This window comes from Hyla sarda, chromosome 7 (genome assembly GCF_029499605.1).
Source record: "Hyla sarda isolate aHylSar1 chromosome 7, aHylSar1.hap1, whole genome shotgun sequence".
Lineage (NCBI taxonomy): Eukaryota > Metazoa > Chordata > Amphibia > Anura > Hylidae > Hyla > Hyla sarda.
Window position 1 is genome coordinate 13204770 of NC_079195.1, and position 16503 is coordinate 13221272.

Sequence of the window (16503 nt, forward strand, 5' to 3'; positions counted from 1 at the left end):
TGGCCCCCCTTTTGGGTCACTGCTCACCCTACCCGGGGGCTACCTGGGCAGTGCGCCATAAGGCATCTGCTGCTCAGGTCTACATGGCTGCCACCTGGACCTCGATGCACACATTTTCTCTGATGGCTGTCTGGCCCGAATGTTGCTTCAAGCCGTTGTGCACTAGGTGGGCTGCATGGTGACTTCTTATGTCTCCAACCCTCAGGGACTGTTTTTGGCTGTCCCATGGTGTTGTCTCTCCAAAGCAATCCAGGGAAAAAAATTGGATTTTTATACTTACCGTAAAATTCCTTTCTTTTTGGATTCATTGCGGGAACACAGCCCCCGGCCTCTGCTGGTTTGCCCTGAACCCAGAAGTTTTTTTTGTTACGTTGTTCTTCCCTCGGGCTGTTTGGCATTATTTTTTATGCCTTTCTACTGCTTTTGCACAAACTGGTTAGCTTAGTGTAGGTAGTAGGGGTATAGCCTGCCTAGGCGGAGCCAACTCTTATTTCTACCTGTCTTTGCCTCCTAGTGGCAAGGGCCTATACCCATGGTGCTGTAACCACCCCCCCCCCCCCCCCCCCCCCCCAGTGAATCCAACGAGAAAGGGATTTTACTGTAAGTACAAAAATCCGAATCCCAGGAGAGAAAAAAAGTGAGCAAAAAGTCAATGCTATGCAAAATTGATACTGATAAACTACAGATCACAGCACGAAAATTGAAAAGTCATCCTGGCTCCAAATTTTATTCTTAGCTCCTATATTCAAAGCAAATGTATCAAGCCCTGGCTTACTTCATACATTATGTATTTGAATGGAGGGACATCTACTGTTCACTGAACTACTAGTATAGACAGGGCTGTGTCTTTCCAAATCCTGTCTCTGAGCTCTACAAGCAGTTCTGTCCCTGGTTTGGTTTTTGCTCTGATATACATTGTCAGCTGTGAGACCTTATATAGACAAAGCCTGCCCCCAAATCCTGTCCAATCAGCTGAATTTACCACAGGTGACTCCGATCAAGGTGGAGAAAAGGGGAATAATTTCCTACCGTTAATTCGGTTTCCACTAATCCTTCATGAAGGCACCAAAATGGAGGTTGCTCCTCCCATCACTGTTGGGCACCTCCCCAAACTCACCCCAGTTCTTTTCAAATTACTACCAGGCTGTGAGACATAACGAACCCAACACCAACAAAATAGGGTGGGAGTTACGGTGGTGCCATTATGAAGGATTAGTGGAAACTGAATCAATGTTCGGAAATAATTCCCTTTTCCCCTGCATCCCTCTTTCTGACAGCACCAAAATGGAGCCATACCAGATAAGGCGTCTTTCACACTATGAAATTGTTCCGTTTAGGAACTTCCGTCACTATATCGGGGAAAACCGGCCGTTACAAAACCCCTGATGGCCGTGACTAAATCGCATTGCAGCCTATGGGGTTTTGTAACTGCCCGTTTGCACCCGTATATGCCAGTAATTCATTACAGACATTATACAGTGACGGGACATCATGGCGGAAAAATTACTGCATGCATGCGTACTCACTGTACCCCTTATTACATTACATGAGGGGTGTAGTTTCCAAAATGGGGTCACATGTGGCCCCCCCATTGTTCTGGCACTATGGGGGCTTTGTAAACACACGTGGCCTTCAATTCTGTACAAATTTTCTTTCTAAAAGCCCAATGTCGCGCCTTCTCTTCTGAGCATTGTAGTGCACCCGCAAAGCACTTTATATCCACATATGGGATATGTTCTTACTCAGAAGAAATGGGGTTACAAATTTTGGGGGGGATTTTTTTCCTATTTTCCCTTGTGAAAATGAAAAATTTAGGGTAACACCAGCATTTTATTAAAAAAAAATTTTTTTTTCTCATTTTCACATCAAACTTTAACGAAAATTTGTCAAACACCTGTGGGGTGTTAAGGCTTACTATACCCCTTGTCACATTCCGTGAGGGGTGTAGTTTCCAAAATGGGGTCACATGTGGGTATTTATTTTTTTGCGTTTATGTCAGAACCGCTGTAAAATCAGCCACCCCTGTGCAAATCACCAATTTAAATGTACATACTTTTTTTCCCTTTTACCTCTTGTGAAAATAAGAAGTATGGGGCAACACCAGGATGTTAGTGTAAAAAATATAAAAAATGTTTAAACTTACAGGCTGGTGAAGGCCCCCAACTTTTCCTTTTCAAAATCTGAAACACAATTGCTCCCTAGTACGGAGATACCCCATATGTGGCCCTAAACTGTTTCCTTGAAATATGACAGGGCTCTGAAGTAAGAGAGCGCCATGCGCATTTGAGGACTATATTAGGGATTGCATAGGGGTGGACATAGGGGTATTCTACGCCAGTGATTCCCGAACAGGTTGCCTCCAGCTGTTGCTAAACTCTCAGCATGCCTGGACAGTCAGTGGCTGTCCAGAAATGCTGGGAGTTGTTTTGCAACAGCTGGAGGCTCCGTTTTGGAAACATTGCCGCACAAAACATTTTTAATTTTTATTGGGGGGTGTATATGTAGTGTTTTACCCGTTATTATGTGTTAGTGTAGTGTTTTTAGGGTACATTCACACTGGCAGGTTTACGGTGAGTTTCCAGCTAGGAGTTTGCACTGTGGCGGAAAATTTGCTGCAGCTCAAACTTGAAGCAGGAAACTCACTGTAAACCCGCCCGTGTGGATTTACCCTGTACATTCACATGGGGGGCAAACCTCCAGCTGTTGCAAAACTATCACTCCCAGCATGCACTGACAGACTGTGCATGCTGGGAGTTATACTTTTGCAACAGCTGGAGGCACACTGGTTGGAAAACCTTCAGTTAGGTTCTGTTATTACTGTTCCAACCAGTGTGCCTCCAGCTGTTGCAAAACTACAACTCAGCATGTAGTGATCGCTGAAGGGCATGCTGGGAGATGTAGTTATGCAACAGTTGGAGGTGCGGTGTTGTAGTTTTGCAAGATTTAGAGGGCCACGGTTTAGAAACCACCGCACAGTGATCTCCAAACTGTGGCCCTCCAGATGTTGCAAAACTACAAATCCCTGCATGTCCAGACAACAAACTGCTGTGTGGGCATGCTAGGAGTTGTAGTGTTGCAAGATCTAGAGGGCCACAGTTTAGAGATCACTGCACAGTGATGTCCAAACTGTAACCCTCCAGCTGTTGCAAGACTACAAATCCTAGCATGCCCACACAGCAGTTTGCTGTGTGGGCATGCTGAGATTTATAGTTTTGCAACATCTGGAGGGCTACAGTTGAGAGACCACTGTATAGTGGTCTCCAAATTGTAGCCCTCCAGATGTTGCTAGGCAACTCACCAGCTTCCGTAGGATCGCCGCACCAGGGGGAAGAGAGGATTGTCGCCCGCTGCCTATCGCCAGTAAGGGACCTCCACCGCCGGTCACAGGACAGTTCCTCCGTTCTGCCAGGATTACCGTGGGTGGGCAGAACGGGGGTGCTGAACTTTAAACCCCTCCGCCACCTAACTCCTATCCTTACAGGGGGAACGGGGGGTGTCTTGGACACCCCCGATCCCCCTTATTTTCCGGGTCACGGGAGACCCATATGACCTGGAATCGCCGCAGATCGCCAGTGTGAATCGACTCAGGACCCCCCTGGGCATTTGCACGGGATGCCTGCTAATAGATATCAACAGTCATCCCGGTCCAGTCCCTGCCCGCCGCGGGGACCGAAATTCCATCGGGCGTGCAGGTATGCCGTGGGTCCTTAAGGGGTTAAAAACAGGTGATTAAATTATGCGGAATTGCAACCGAAGAAATTCTGTTGTGTGAATGAGACGGTGGAATCCCATTAAAGTAAATTGGCAGTTATTTTGTCTGCATTTCTGGTGGAATTTGGCACAGATATTCTGCCATGTAAACATGGCCTTAGGCTATTGAGCGCCCCACGCTGTCCTGATGGCCCTGCCGGAGGAGCAGCCCGAGATGGGAGCCGGACAACCAGGTCTTATGCGGTGAGTGCAGGACGTCTGTCCTTTTCTTTGGTTTTCCTATTGATGGCCTTAGGCTATGTTCACATCAGCGTTGTTTTACTCTGTTACACGGAGTAGGAGCAAATCCCCATAGCAAACCTCTCCTGCTCTGGACAGTTCCTGACATGGACAGAGGTGTCAGCAGAGAACACTGTGGTCAGACAGAAAAGAAATTCAAAAAGAAAATAACTTCCTCTGAAGCATACAGCAGCTGATAAGTACTGGAATGATTAAGAATTCTTAATATAAGTAATTTACAAATCTGTTTAACTTCCTCCTTACCATCTAAAAATCATAACATCAATTTTGCACCTACAGACCCATATAAAGGCTTGTTTTTTGCGTCACCAATTGTAATTGAATGACATCACTTATTTTATAATATAACCTGCAGCGAAACAAAAAAAATAAGTTATTTGTGGGGTGAAACGAAAAAAGAAACTCCATTTTGTAAATTTTGGGGGCTCCCGTTTCTATGCAGTGCACTTTTCAGTAAAAAGTACACCTTATCTTTATTCTGTAGGTCTATACGGTTACAAGGATACCCAATTTATATAGGTTATATTTTATTTTAATACTTAAAAAAATTATAAACTACATGCACCAAAATTAATATGTTTAAAATTGTCATCTTCTGACCCCTCTAACTTTTTTATTTTTCCTTGTACGGGGCGGTATGAGGATGTAATTTTTTGCACCGTCTGTAGTTTCTATCGGTACGATATTTTTATGGTATATGAAGTGACCAAAAATGCACAATTTTGTACTTTGGTATTTTTTTACGTGTACGCCATCGACTGTGTGGTTTAGCTAACCTTATATTTTAATAGTTCGGACATTTACGCACGCGGCGGTACCACATGATTATTTTTATTCTTTATTACATTATTTTATTTAAAAATGGGAAAAGGGGGTGATTTAAACTTTTAATAGGGAAGGGGTTAATGAACTTTTCTTACATTTTTTTTTATTTTATTTTTTTCTTACACTTTTTTTTGTTCTTTTAGCCCCCATAGGAGGATACAACATGCAATCTTCTGATTGCATACACTGTTCAATGCTATGCCATTGCATAGTATTGATCAGTGTAACCGACGCTCTGCTGCTCTAGCCTGCTGTGCAGGTATGGAGCAGTAGATTGCCAATCGGACGACAGAAAGGCAGGTGAGGACCCTCCCGTCATCCGATAAGCTGATCGCGACATAGCCATTTTGTCGCGATAGTCCCGATCAGCTCCACTGAGCTGCCAGGGTTCTTTACTTTCACTTTAGACACCGCAATAAACTTTGATCACGGCGTCTAAAGGGTTAATGCTGGACATCGGCCCAATCGGCTGTGCCCGGCATTAGATGTGGGTCCTGGCTGCCCGTAGCAACTGGGACCCACCGGGTTTAACCTGTTCTCTGCTGGTGAGAACGGTTTAAACCTGTTAAACTGGACCCGGACGCCCTGAGTCCTTAAAGTGTACCCGTCAGATCCAACAAAAAAACATTGTTTTTAATATATCACTCAGTACCTAATCCTGACTATGTACATCTAATTTTTATGTGTCTAGCACCTTTATTTTTTTTTTATTACACTTTTTATTTAGCTCACTAGTCTGAATTCCTCTCAAAGGGAGGGGGCGTGGCCTCACTGTGCAGGTCTCCGCCCCCTCCCTCAGTATGCTGTCTGCACACATCTCCCCTAGGATTAGCAAAACTACAACTCCCAGCTTGTCCTCACTGACAGTAGCGGGACACAAGATGACAGTGGGAAGATTAGCCCTGTGCTCACAGCTGTCAATCAAGGAAGTGTGTCCAGGACATAGGTGATGACTCATGGACACAGCAGGACTAGTATGTCTCCAAGCAGGCAGGGGGGGGGGGGCAGTTGTTTGACTGGATTTTTCAGTATGAAATACTGAAAATGTTCTAATGAAAGCAATTGCAAAACCTATTGGTTATACATGCTTTACAACATATCAAAATGTTTTGTATCTGGCAGTGCCCATTTAAGGATCGGGGATGCATAATTCTGGATTTAAATAGTATGATAAAGTTTCCGAAAGACAACATCTTGACTGTTGACGTGACCTTTGTAAGTAAAGTAACCCTGCCATAGATGTTACTATATGACGCTGATACATTTTATCTCAGAAATTACTATATTGTACTGATACATTGTATCCATAGATGATACTGTATAATACTGATACATTGTATTCCAGAGATGTTACTATACGATAATACTGATACATTGTATCCCATAGATATTACTACATGATACTGATACATTGTATCCCATAGATATTACTACATGATACTGATACATTGTATCCCATAGATATTACTACATGATACTGATATATTGTATCCCATAGATATTACTACATGATACTGATATATTGTATCCCATAGATATTACTACATGATACTGATACATTGTATCCCATAGATATTTCATCATGATACTGATACATTGTATCCCATATTACTACATGATACTGATACATTGTATCCCATAGATATTAGATATTACTACATGATACTGATACATTGTATTCCATAGATATTACTACATGATACTGATACATTGTATCCCATAGATATTACTTCATGATACTGATACATTGTATCCCATAGATATTACTACATGATACTGATACATTGTATCCCATAGATATTACTTCATGATACTGATACATTGTATCCCATAGATATTTCATCATGATACTGATACATTGTTTCCCATAGATATTACTACATGATACTGATACATTGTATCCCATAGATATTACTACATGATACTGATATATTGTATCCCATAGATATTACTTCATGATACTGATACATTGTATCCCATAGATATTTCATCATGATACTGATACATTGTTTCCCATAGATATTACTACATGATACTGATACATTGTATCCCATAGATATTTCTACATGATACTGATACATTGTATCCCATAGATATTACTACATGATACTGATACATTGTATCCCATAGATATTACTACATGATACTGATATATTGTATCCCATAGATATTACTACATGATACTGATATATTGTATCCCATAGATATTACTACATGATACTGATACATTGTATCCCATAGATATTTCATCATGATACTGATACATTGTATCCCATATTACTACATGATACTGATACATTGTATCCCATAGATATTAGATATTACTACATGATACTGATACATTGTATTCCATAGATATTACTACATGATACTGATACATTGTATCCCATAGATATTACTTCATGATACTGATACATTGTATCCCATAGATATTACTACATGATACTGATACATTGTATCCCATAGATATTACTTCATGATACTGATACATTGTATCCCATAGATATTTCATCATGATACTGATACATTGTTTCCCATAGATATTACTACATGATACTGATACATTGTATCCCATAGATATTACTACATGATACTGATATATTGTATCCCATAGATATTACTTCATGATACTGATACATTGTATCCCATAGATATTTCATCATGATACTGATACATTGTTTCCCATAGATATTACTACATGATACTGATACATTGTATCCCATAGATATTTCTACATGATACTGATACATTGTATCCCATAGATATTACTACATGATACTGATACATTGTATCCCATATTACTACATGATACTGATACATTGTATCCCATAGATATTACTTCATGATACTGATACATTGTATCCCATAGATATTACTACATGACACTGATACATTGTATCCCATAGATATTACTACATGATACTGATACATTGTATCCCATATTACTACATGATACTGATACATTGTAACCACACAGATGCCGCTTACACTCACTCCCGCCGGCAGTTTCGGTAATCACATGATACACTGACGTCACAAGGAGCTCCACCCACCACACCTGTCGAAAACCATTGTCAGAGACGCTCCACCCCGATCACTGTAGACTCCGCCCATGGCAACCGCTCAACTCCTCCCCGTTATCAACAAGACCACTCCCCTCCCACGCCTCCTCTTCGGTCCCTCCCTATTTGGCTAGAGGCTAATTGGCTCCGCCCCCTCACGCATTGATATCGCTTGGCCCCTCCCACCAGCAGTCACCTTGCAGTGTTACCGGAGGTGCGCTCTGACGACAACCAGAAGCTCCGCGCTGATTGGTGGGAGCGGCTGCGGGTCCTGACGGCACGGCCGCCATCTTTGTTGATGTGTCAGTGAGAGGAGCTGAGGATGGCTGTGCAGTGAGGAGACACCCGGCTCCTGTGCCCCGGCGGGTGAGCGGCTGTGTGTGGGGTGTAGGGGGGATGGGGTGACACCTTCTGTACGGGATACAACATGGCTGTAAGTGTGACAGCTTGTGTGTGTGTTCACCTGTATATGTAGCCTGAGTGTGAGGGGAGGAGGCTGAGTGAGGGCTGTCATACAGGGGAGTGCAGACTGAGTGAGGGCTGTCATACAGGGGAGTGCAGGCTGAGTGAGGGCTGTCATACAGGGGAGTGCAGGCTGAGTGAGGGCTGTCATGCAGGGGAGTGCAGGCTGAGTGAGTGCTGTCATACAGGGGAGTGCGGGCTGAGTGAGTGCTGTCATACAGGGGAGTGAGGGCTGTCATACAGGGGAGTGCAGGCTGAGTGAGTGCTGTCATGCAGGGGAGTGCAGGCTGAGTGAGTGCTGTCATACAGGGGAGTGCAGGCTGAGTGAGTGCTGTCATACAGGGGAGTACAGGCTGAGTGAGGGCTGTCATACAAGGGAGTGCAGGCTGAGTGAGGGCTGTCATACAGGGGAGTGCAGGCTGAGTGAGGGCTGTCATACAGGGGAGTGCAGGCTGAGTGAGGGCTGTCATACAGGGGAGTGCAGGCTGAGTGAGGGCTGTCATACAGGGGAGTGCAGGCTGAGTGAGGGCTGTCATACAGGGGAGTGCAGGCTGAGTGAGTGCTGTCATACAGGGGAGTGCAGGCTGAGTGAGGGCTGTCATACAGGGGAGTGCAGGCTGAGTGAGTGCTGTCATGCAGGGGAGTGCAGGCTGAGTGAGTGCTGTCATACAGGGGAGTGCAGGCTGAGTGAGTGCTGTCATACAGGGGAGTACAGGCTGAGTGAGGGCTGTCATACAAGGGAGTGCAGGCTGAGTGAGGGCTGTCATACAGGGGAGTGCAGGCTGAGTGAGGGCTGTCATACAGGGGAGTGCAGGCTGAGTGAGGGCTGTCATACAGGGGAGTGCAGGCTGAGTGAGGGCTGTCATACAGGGGAGTGCAGGCTGAGTGAGGGCTGTCATACAGGGGAGTGTGAGCTGAGTGAGGGCTGTCATACAGGGGAGTACAGGTGAGTGAGGGCTGAATGTGACTGTCATACAGGGGAGTGCAGGCTGAGTGAGGGCTGTCATACAGGGGAGTACAGGTGAGTGAGGGCTGAATGTGACTGTCATACAGGGGAGTGCGGGCTGAGTGAGGGCTGTCATACAGGGGAGTGTGGGCCAAGTAAATGCTGTCATACAGGGGAGTACAGGCTGAGTGAGTGCTGTCATACAGGGGAGTGCGGGCTGAGTGAGGGCTGTCATACAGGGGAGTACAGGCTGAGTGAGGGCTGTCATACAGGGGAGTGCAGGCTGAGTGAGGGCTGTCATACAGGGGAGTGCAGGCTGAGTGAGGGCTGTCATACAGGGGAGTGCAGGCTGAGTGAGGGCTGTCATACAGGGGAGTGCAGGCTGAGTGAGGGCTGTCATACAGGGGAGTGCAGGCTGAGTGAGGGCTGTCATACAGGGGAGTGCAGGCTGAGTGAGGGCTGTCATACAGGGGAGTGCAGGCTGAGTGAGGGCTGTCATACAGGGGAGTGCAGGCTGAGTGAGGGCTGTCATACAGGGGAGTACAGGTGAGTGAGGGCTGTCATACAGAGGAGTGCAGGCTGAGTCAGGGCTGTCATACAGGGGAGTGCAGGCTGAGTCAGGGCTGTCATACAGGGGAGTGCAGGCTGAGTCAGGGCTGTCATACAGGGGAGTGCAGGCTGAGTCAGGGCTGTCATACAGGGGAGTACAGGCTGAGTGAGGGCTGTCATACAGAGGAGTACAGGCTGAGTGAGGGCTGTCATACAGGGAAGTGCAGGCTGAGTGTGGGCTGTCATACAGGGAAGTGCAGGCTGAGTGTGGGCTGTCATACAGGGGAGTGCAGGCTGAGTGTGGGCTGTCATACAGGGGAGTGCAGGCTGAGTGTGGGCTGTCATACAGGGGAGTGGGGGCTGTAATACAGGGGAGTGCGGGCTGAGTGAGTGCTGTCATACAGGGGAGTGCAGGCTGAGTGAGTGCTGTCATACAGGGGAGTGAAGGAGACTGCTGCCACCAGATGAGGAGATGGATGGGTCACCTGTTAGAGTTTTTGGTAGACTGGAGGTGACAGCTGTAACCATTTGTGGGAAATATGGTCACCTGTCAATATTTGGTGTAGACATTATCTGTGTTTGGGGGAGACGGGGTCACTTGTTGTTTTATGGAGGAGAATTGTTGGCATTTAGGGGAGACTCCTGGCACCACGTATTAAGTACAGAGGCCGCTGGTATCTTTTGCGGCAGACAGGGACACCTGTTGCTGTTTCGGAGACATGAAGGCTGCAGGGGAGAATGTTGGGGGGCAGGATGGGGTACAGATAACATGGCTGTGAGCAGGACACAGGGGGGGTCTGTTATGGGGGGGTCCGGACAATTGTCAGTGTTTCCTCTATATTTGGTTGGGGCTGTGGTCTCCATCTCCGCATATTTGTACTCCCCTGTGTCAGGTGCAGAGAACCTAACACCCCCATCCCCCCCCCCCCCCCCCCCCCCCCCGGCTCGCTCCGTACTGGCCTCACGTATAATGTATTCTCTCTAGGAAATACTTTTACCCGATGCAGTCTGATTAAAAATAAGAGACGTCTAGGATTGTTTCCCAACCAGGGTGCCTCCAGCTGTTGCAAAACTACAACTCCCAGCGTGCCCGGACAGCCGAAGGCTGTCCGGGCATGCTGAGAGTTGTAGTTTTGCAGCAGCTGGAGGCACGCCAGTAAGGCGTATATGCCCATCCTTGTGCACCACAATGTCTTGTCCTGTGCAGCTACAAAACGGAACCTACCTGTCATAGTTCATTGACGCTTTTTCTGTAGAAAAGTGGTGTTTTCGTTGCAGTGTGTTGTGTGTTATTTAATTTATATACAGTGGTGAAGCAGTATATGTAGATTGCTGTCGCGATGTTTTTGTGTTATTGTCTTAGACGTTTTGGCTATTTTTTTTTATGTTTTGCTTCCAGCTTAGTGTTTCTATGGCGAGTCTCCCCCCCCACCATTTATCCATATGTTGCGTTCACACGCTGGACGCTTACCGCTATCTTATTCTGATGCCATTGTTACCGTATCTGCCCTCAAAGCTTGTGTTGTCCAGTAGTAGAAAAAAAAATATATACTCCTTTTTTTATTTTTTTATTTATTTATTTGCAGAAACAGTGCCACTCCTGTCCACAGGTCATGTGCGGTACTGCAGCTCAGTCCCATTCACTTCAGTGGAGCTGAGCTGCAATACAAGACATAAACTGTGGGTGGACACAGGAGTGATGCTGTTTTTGAAAAATTAAAAAAAATAAAATCATTTTTCTAATTATGGACAACACCTTTTAATGGGTCTGTCCTGTCCCCTGTAAATGGAACTTAAAGGGGTACTCTGCCAAAAAAACATCTTATCCCCTATGCAAAGCATAGAGGATAAGATGTCTGATCGCGAGGGTTCCGCCGCTGGGACTCCCACGATATCCGGGCCGGTGGCGTCCGGAACATGGAAGCTGATGATGGCTTCCTTGTTCATGCCACGCCCCTCCATTCATGTATATGGGAGGGGGGCGTGACAGTTGGTACGTAGCAGTCACGTCTCCTCCCATAGACATGAATGGAGGGGGCATGGCGGCTGGAGTTCACTCCATGCATGGGTGACTAGGGTGCTGTGCCAGAGATTGTGGGGGTCCCGCCACTGGGGGACCCCCACGATCTGCAGCACGGCACCCCAGGACATCTTATGTTTTTCGGCGTAGTACCCCTTTAAGGCTATGTGCGTATGCATGTGTGAACGTACCCTTAGGGATGTATGTGCGCATATAGTATCCTGCGCATGATTTGAAGCTGCAGATTTTATGCTGCAGAATTCAATGTAAACTAAATGACTGAACACAGCTTCAAATCCTGTGCATCAAATTTGCACGGGATCCTGTAAGTGTGAATACAGCCTTAAAGGGGTACTCCCGTGGAAAACTTTTATTTTTTTTTATTTTTTTTAAATCAACTAGTGCCAGAAAGTTAAACAGATTTGTAAATCACTTCTATTAAAAAATCTTCATCCGTCCAGTACTTTTTAGGGGCTGTATACTTAAGAGAAATCCAAAAAAGAAATGTATTTCCTCTGATGTCATGACCACAGTGCTCTCTGCTGTCCATTTTAGGAACTGTACAGAGCAGGGGAAAATCCCCATAGCAAACATATGCTGCTCTGGACAGTTCCTAAAATGGACAGCAGAGGTCAGCAGAGAGCACTGTGGTCATGACATCAGAGGAAATACATTTCTTTTTTGGATTTCTCTTAAGTATACAGCCCCTAAAAAAGTACTGGAAGGATTAAGATTTTTTAATAGAAGTGATTTACAAATCTGTTTAACTTTAGTTGATTTAAATTTTTTTTTTTTTCCACGCACGGGAGTACCCCTTTAAGGGGTTTTCCAGAATCAGAGAAAAGTGAAACCATAAAAGTAAATCATTACTCACCAGATAAATCCTCCAGCGTTCCGGCAGTGGTGCTCTCCGCTGCATCGATGACATCCCTGACCACTCATGTGACCCCTGCAGCCAATCACTGTGTTTATCAGTACATCACACAGGCCAGTGATTAGCTACAGCAGTCACATGGTTGGTTCGGGATGTCATTGATACAGCGCAGTAAACAAGGAGCAGCAGAAAGGACCATTGCTGAATTTGTAGGAATTTGCGCCAGAATTCTTTCTGCACCAGAAATGGGGGGAAAAAAACGACTAACTCACCATTTTACTGAGAAAACCCGACAAAGGGGCATGTCTTTCTGGGAAAGGGGGCGTGGTCACAGAAAAGGGGCGTGTTCCCGACATTTCACAAGAACCCAACATATTTACTAAAGTTTCCACAGAAAATGTGGTGGATTTGAGCTGAGGAAAACCCGACAGATCAGAACATGAGGAAAACCCGACAGATCAGAACATGAGTAAAACCCGACAGATCAGAACATGAGTAAAAAATAAAAATAAAAAATAAAAAAAAAATTAGGGAAAAGTGGAAAATGTAGGGAAACCTTAGTAAATACCGTGGAAATAATATTGTACGGAATTCAAACCCACAAAGAAACCTACACAACTCTCTTAGTAAATCAGGGCCACTATCTTTCGTAATTGCCAACAACGGCTGCCAAGCCCCCTCCCATAGACTTGCATTGAGGGGGCGGGGCGTGAAGTCATGAGGGGGGGGCTATGACATCACGAGCTGCCGGCTCCAGCATTCGGAACAGTTTGTTTTGGCAGAGTACCCCTTTAAATCCCTTCCCAAGATCTCTGCTTGCTGTCAGTAAATAGAAACATTCCTGTTTGCTACCCGAGACTTAAAAAAAATCTGACCTGATATGTCTCACATATGATGGTTTGTTACAATTGCATCCAGTCTAGACAATCCCTAGTGAGTAAAATGGGGCAGTGAGAAAAATGGCTAATAGCTAGAACCAGGGAGTAGAGTGTGTTCTGATTCTTGCATGGACTGTCAGGCCTTGTTCACACAACAGAATTTCTGAGCAGAATCCGGTGGGGAAAACTTCGCTCAGAAATTTAGTTGCAGCAGAATTCCATTGTTTACAACTAGATTCTGTTGCACCGTGCACACGGTGGAATTTCCAAAGTACAAACATCTGCCGCAAAAATCCTGCCTCTGGCATCGGCCAAAAGAATTGACATGTCCACTCCTTTGGCGAACTCCACCCGGAAATACATTACAATCTATAGAAACAACGCATTTCCGAGCGGTGCGCAGAAAAACTTGGGCGGACATTCCGCAAAATATCCATGTGAACATAGCCTTAGGAGGGGAACAGAAGCAAAATTGAGTGGCCCTATTGGTTGTCACCCAGCTTTCCTGGACACTGAGAAAATAACCATATTGCTGTGAACCATCAGCTCCCATCATGTCTTGCCAGCCTGGGTATAGTAGTTCCACAAATATAGTAAGTGCGTGCCTCCAAAAGATAAATCACCAGATCTAAACACTAAATTTCTTCCAAAAAAAATGTCAGATCTGAGCTCTCAATGATAGACGGCTCCTCAGCTTCACATAATCAGCGGCCGTCGAGCGCCAAATAAAAGAGCGCACGGAAAAAACATTCACTCGTGTGATTCCTTCTTTGATTTAATGTCACAATTTTATCTCCTGTAAACAAATGGGAGTTGTAGTTATGCAACAGCTGGAGGCGCCCTGGTTAGGAAACACTGTTATAGAATGTTATCTTTACTGATGATACATTGTTGCTAAATACCAGGATAGCAGGGGAGAGTGTGAGATTGGATACAATAGTAGCAAACCCTCAGCTGTGTGAGCAGGAGGAGATCAGGACTGGGTGTGTTTTTAGCCTCTCTGGATGTAAACAGAAATGTTCTCCTTCACTGACAACAAGTGGAGATCTTGGGAATGGAGAAGGAATGAACAAAACATATCAGAAAGTTGCAGATCTTGGGCCCCTTTCACACTGCCGGAATGCTCCGGCAAATTTGACTGTCAAACTCCTTTTTTTTATTTATTTTTTTTTGCAGTTTGCCGGCCGTAATTTTGACTACGTAATTACTGGTTCCGATGGACCCCATTGTCTTCAATAGCCGTTGTTATTTTTGAAGAGAAAAGCCGGAGAAAAAGACTGTGCAAGCACTATTTTTTCTCCGGCTTTTCTCGATCCTAAAATAATGGAGCCTTAAAGGGGTACTCCAGTGGAAAACTTTTATTTATTTATTTATTTATTTTTAAATCAACTGGTGCCAGAAAGTTAAACAGATTTGTAAATTACTTCTATAAAAAAATCTTAATCCTCCCAGTACTTATTAGCTGCTGAATACTACAGAGGATATTCTTTTCTTCTTGGAACACAGAGCTTTCTGCTGACATCACAAGCACAGTGCTCTCCGCTGACACCTCTGTCCATTTAAGGAACTGTCCAGAGTAGGAGAAAATCCCCATAGCAAACATATGCTGTTCTGGACAGTTCCTAAAATGGACAGAGGTGTCAGCAGAGAGAACTGTGTTCCAAAAAAATAGGGGATAAGTTTTTTTTCTTTCCATGAGACTACTCCTTTAAAGGGGTACTCCGGCGCTTAGACATCTTATCCCCTATCCCGCTGGGGACCCCCGTAATCTTGCACGCCGCACCCCATTAAAATCAGTCCCTGAAGCGTGTTCGCGAGGGGGCGGGGCGTGACGGCACACAGGGGCGGAGTCGTGACGGCACAATCTTCCATTTCCCGTGGTCTGAAGCCAGAACCTCCAGCGCTGCCGGAAGCAGATACAGGTGGGTGCTGCATGCAATATTGCGAGGGTCCCCAGCGGCGGGACCCCGGCGATCTGACATCTTATCCCCTATCCTTTGGATAGGGGATAAGATGTCTAGGGGCGGAGTACCCCTTTAATGGTGTTATACAGGATTAGAATAAAAGCACCACATCTGTCCTTAGGTTGTGTGCGGTATTACAGGTTGGCTACATTTTACTTCAATGGAACTGAGCTGCAATGCCGCACCCAACCTGAGGATAGAGGTGGCGCTGTTTTGGTGGAGAAAAAAAAATCAGCTTTATTTTTCTAATACTGGTTAATCCCTATAAACTGCAATGCAATTTTCTAAGAAACAAAATTCATGTGGAGGATGAGAGTTGTGATATAGACAAGTGTATATGGGGGCGCTTGTTGGTCCTGTGTGTGTGTGTCCGGATTTTGTATGAAGCCTCACAATAAGACAATGCGGCGGCTTCACTGCGGCTCAGACACAATGGTCTGTTGTATGGAGAAGCCGGGAGAATAACCGGCTCGGCCGCATGGATGGTGACTGCCCACTGGGCGGCCGCTGTCTGCGTCGGGTCCACAATAGCCCAGTGTTCCCCATCACTCAGCCGCACGGTTCAGGAAGCTTCATGGGGCACCTGCGATAGTTACAATACTTTATGCCAATGTTTCCTAACCAGGGTGCCTCCAGCTGTTGCAAAACTACAACTCCCAGCATGCCCGGACAGCCAACGGCTGTCCGGGCATGCTGGGAGTTGTAGTTTTGCAACAGCTGGAGATTTATTTGGCTGACTTTTGCAGTATGGTGCGGATTATAGTGTATGCTCCGTCCCGTTGTTTACAGCATTCTCTGAGCTTCCTCATGCCTTGTTCTACTCCGTTTTGTTTCTAGTTAGCCTGGGCATGCTGGGAGTTGTAGTTATGCAACAGCTGGAGGCACACTGGTTGGGAAACACTGCTTTATCTA

General features: G+C 45.5%; 2 protein-coding genes across 2 annotated transcripts in view; one reads left to right on the top strand and one right to left on the bottom strand.

Moving 5' to 3' along the window:
* TDRD1 (tudor domain containing 1) overlaps positions 1-8087 on the bottom strand; it is a 115170-nt gene extending 107083 nt beyond the window's left edge. Inside the window, exon 1 of the mRNA XM_056529467.1 lies at positions 7825-8087. The gene's annotated coding sequence lies outside the window, so the exon portion shown is untranslated. The remainder of the gene's footprint in view (positions 1-7824) is intronic.
* The window catches only part of CCDC186 (coiled-coil domain containing 186), a 64566-nt gene that overhangs the window by 6629 nt on the left and 41434 nt on the right, over positions 1-16503 (top strand). The window contains exon 2 of the mRNA XM_056532277.1: positions 5959-6051. The gene's annotated coding sequence lies outside the window, so the exon portion shown is untranslated. The remainder of the gene's footprint in view (positions 1-5958; positions 6052-16503) is intronic.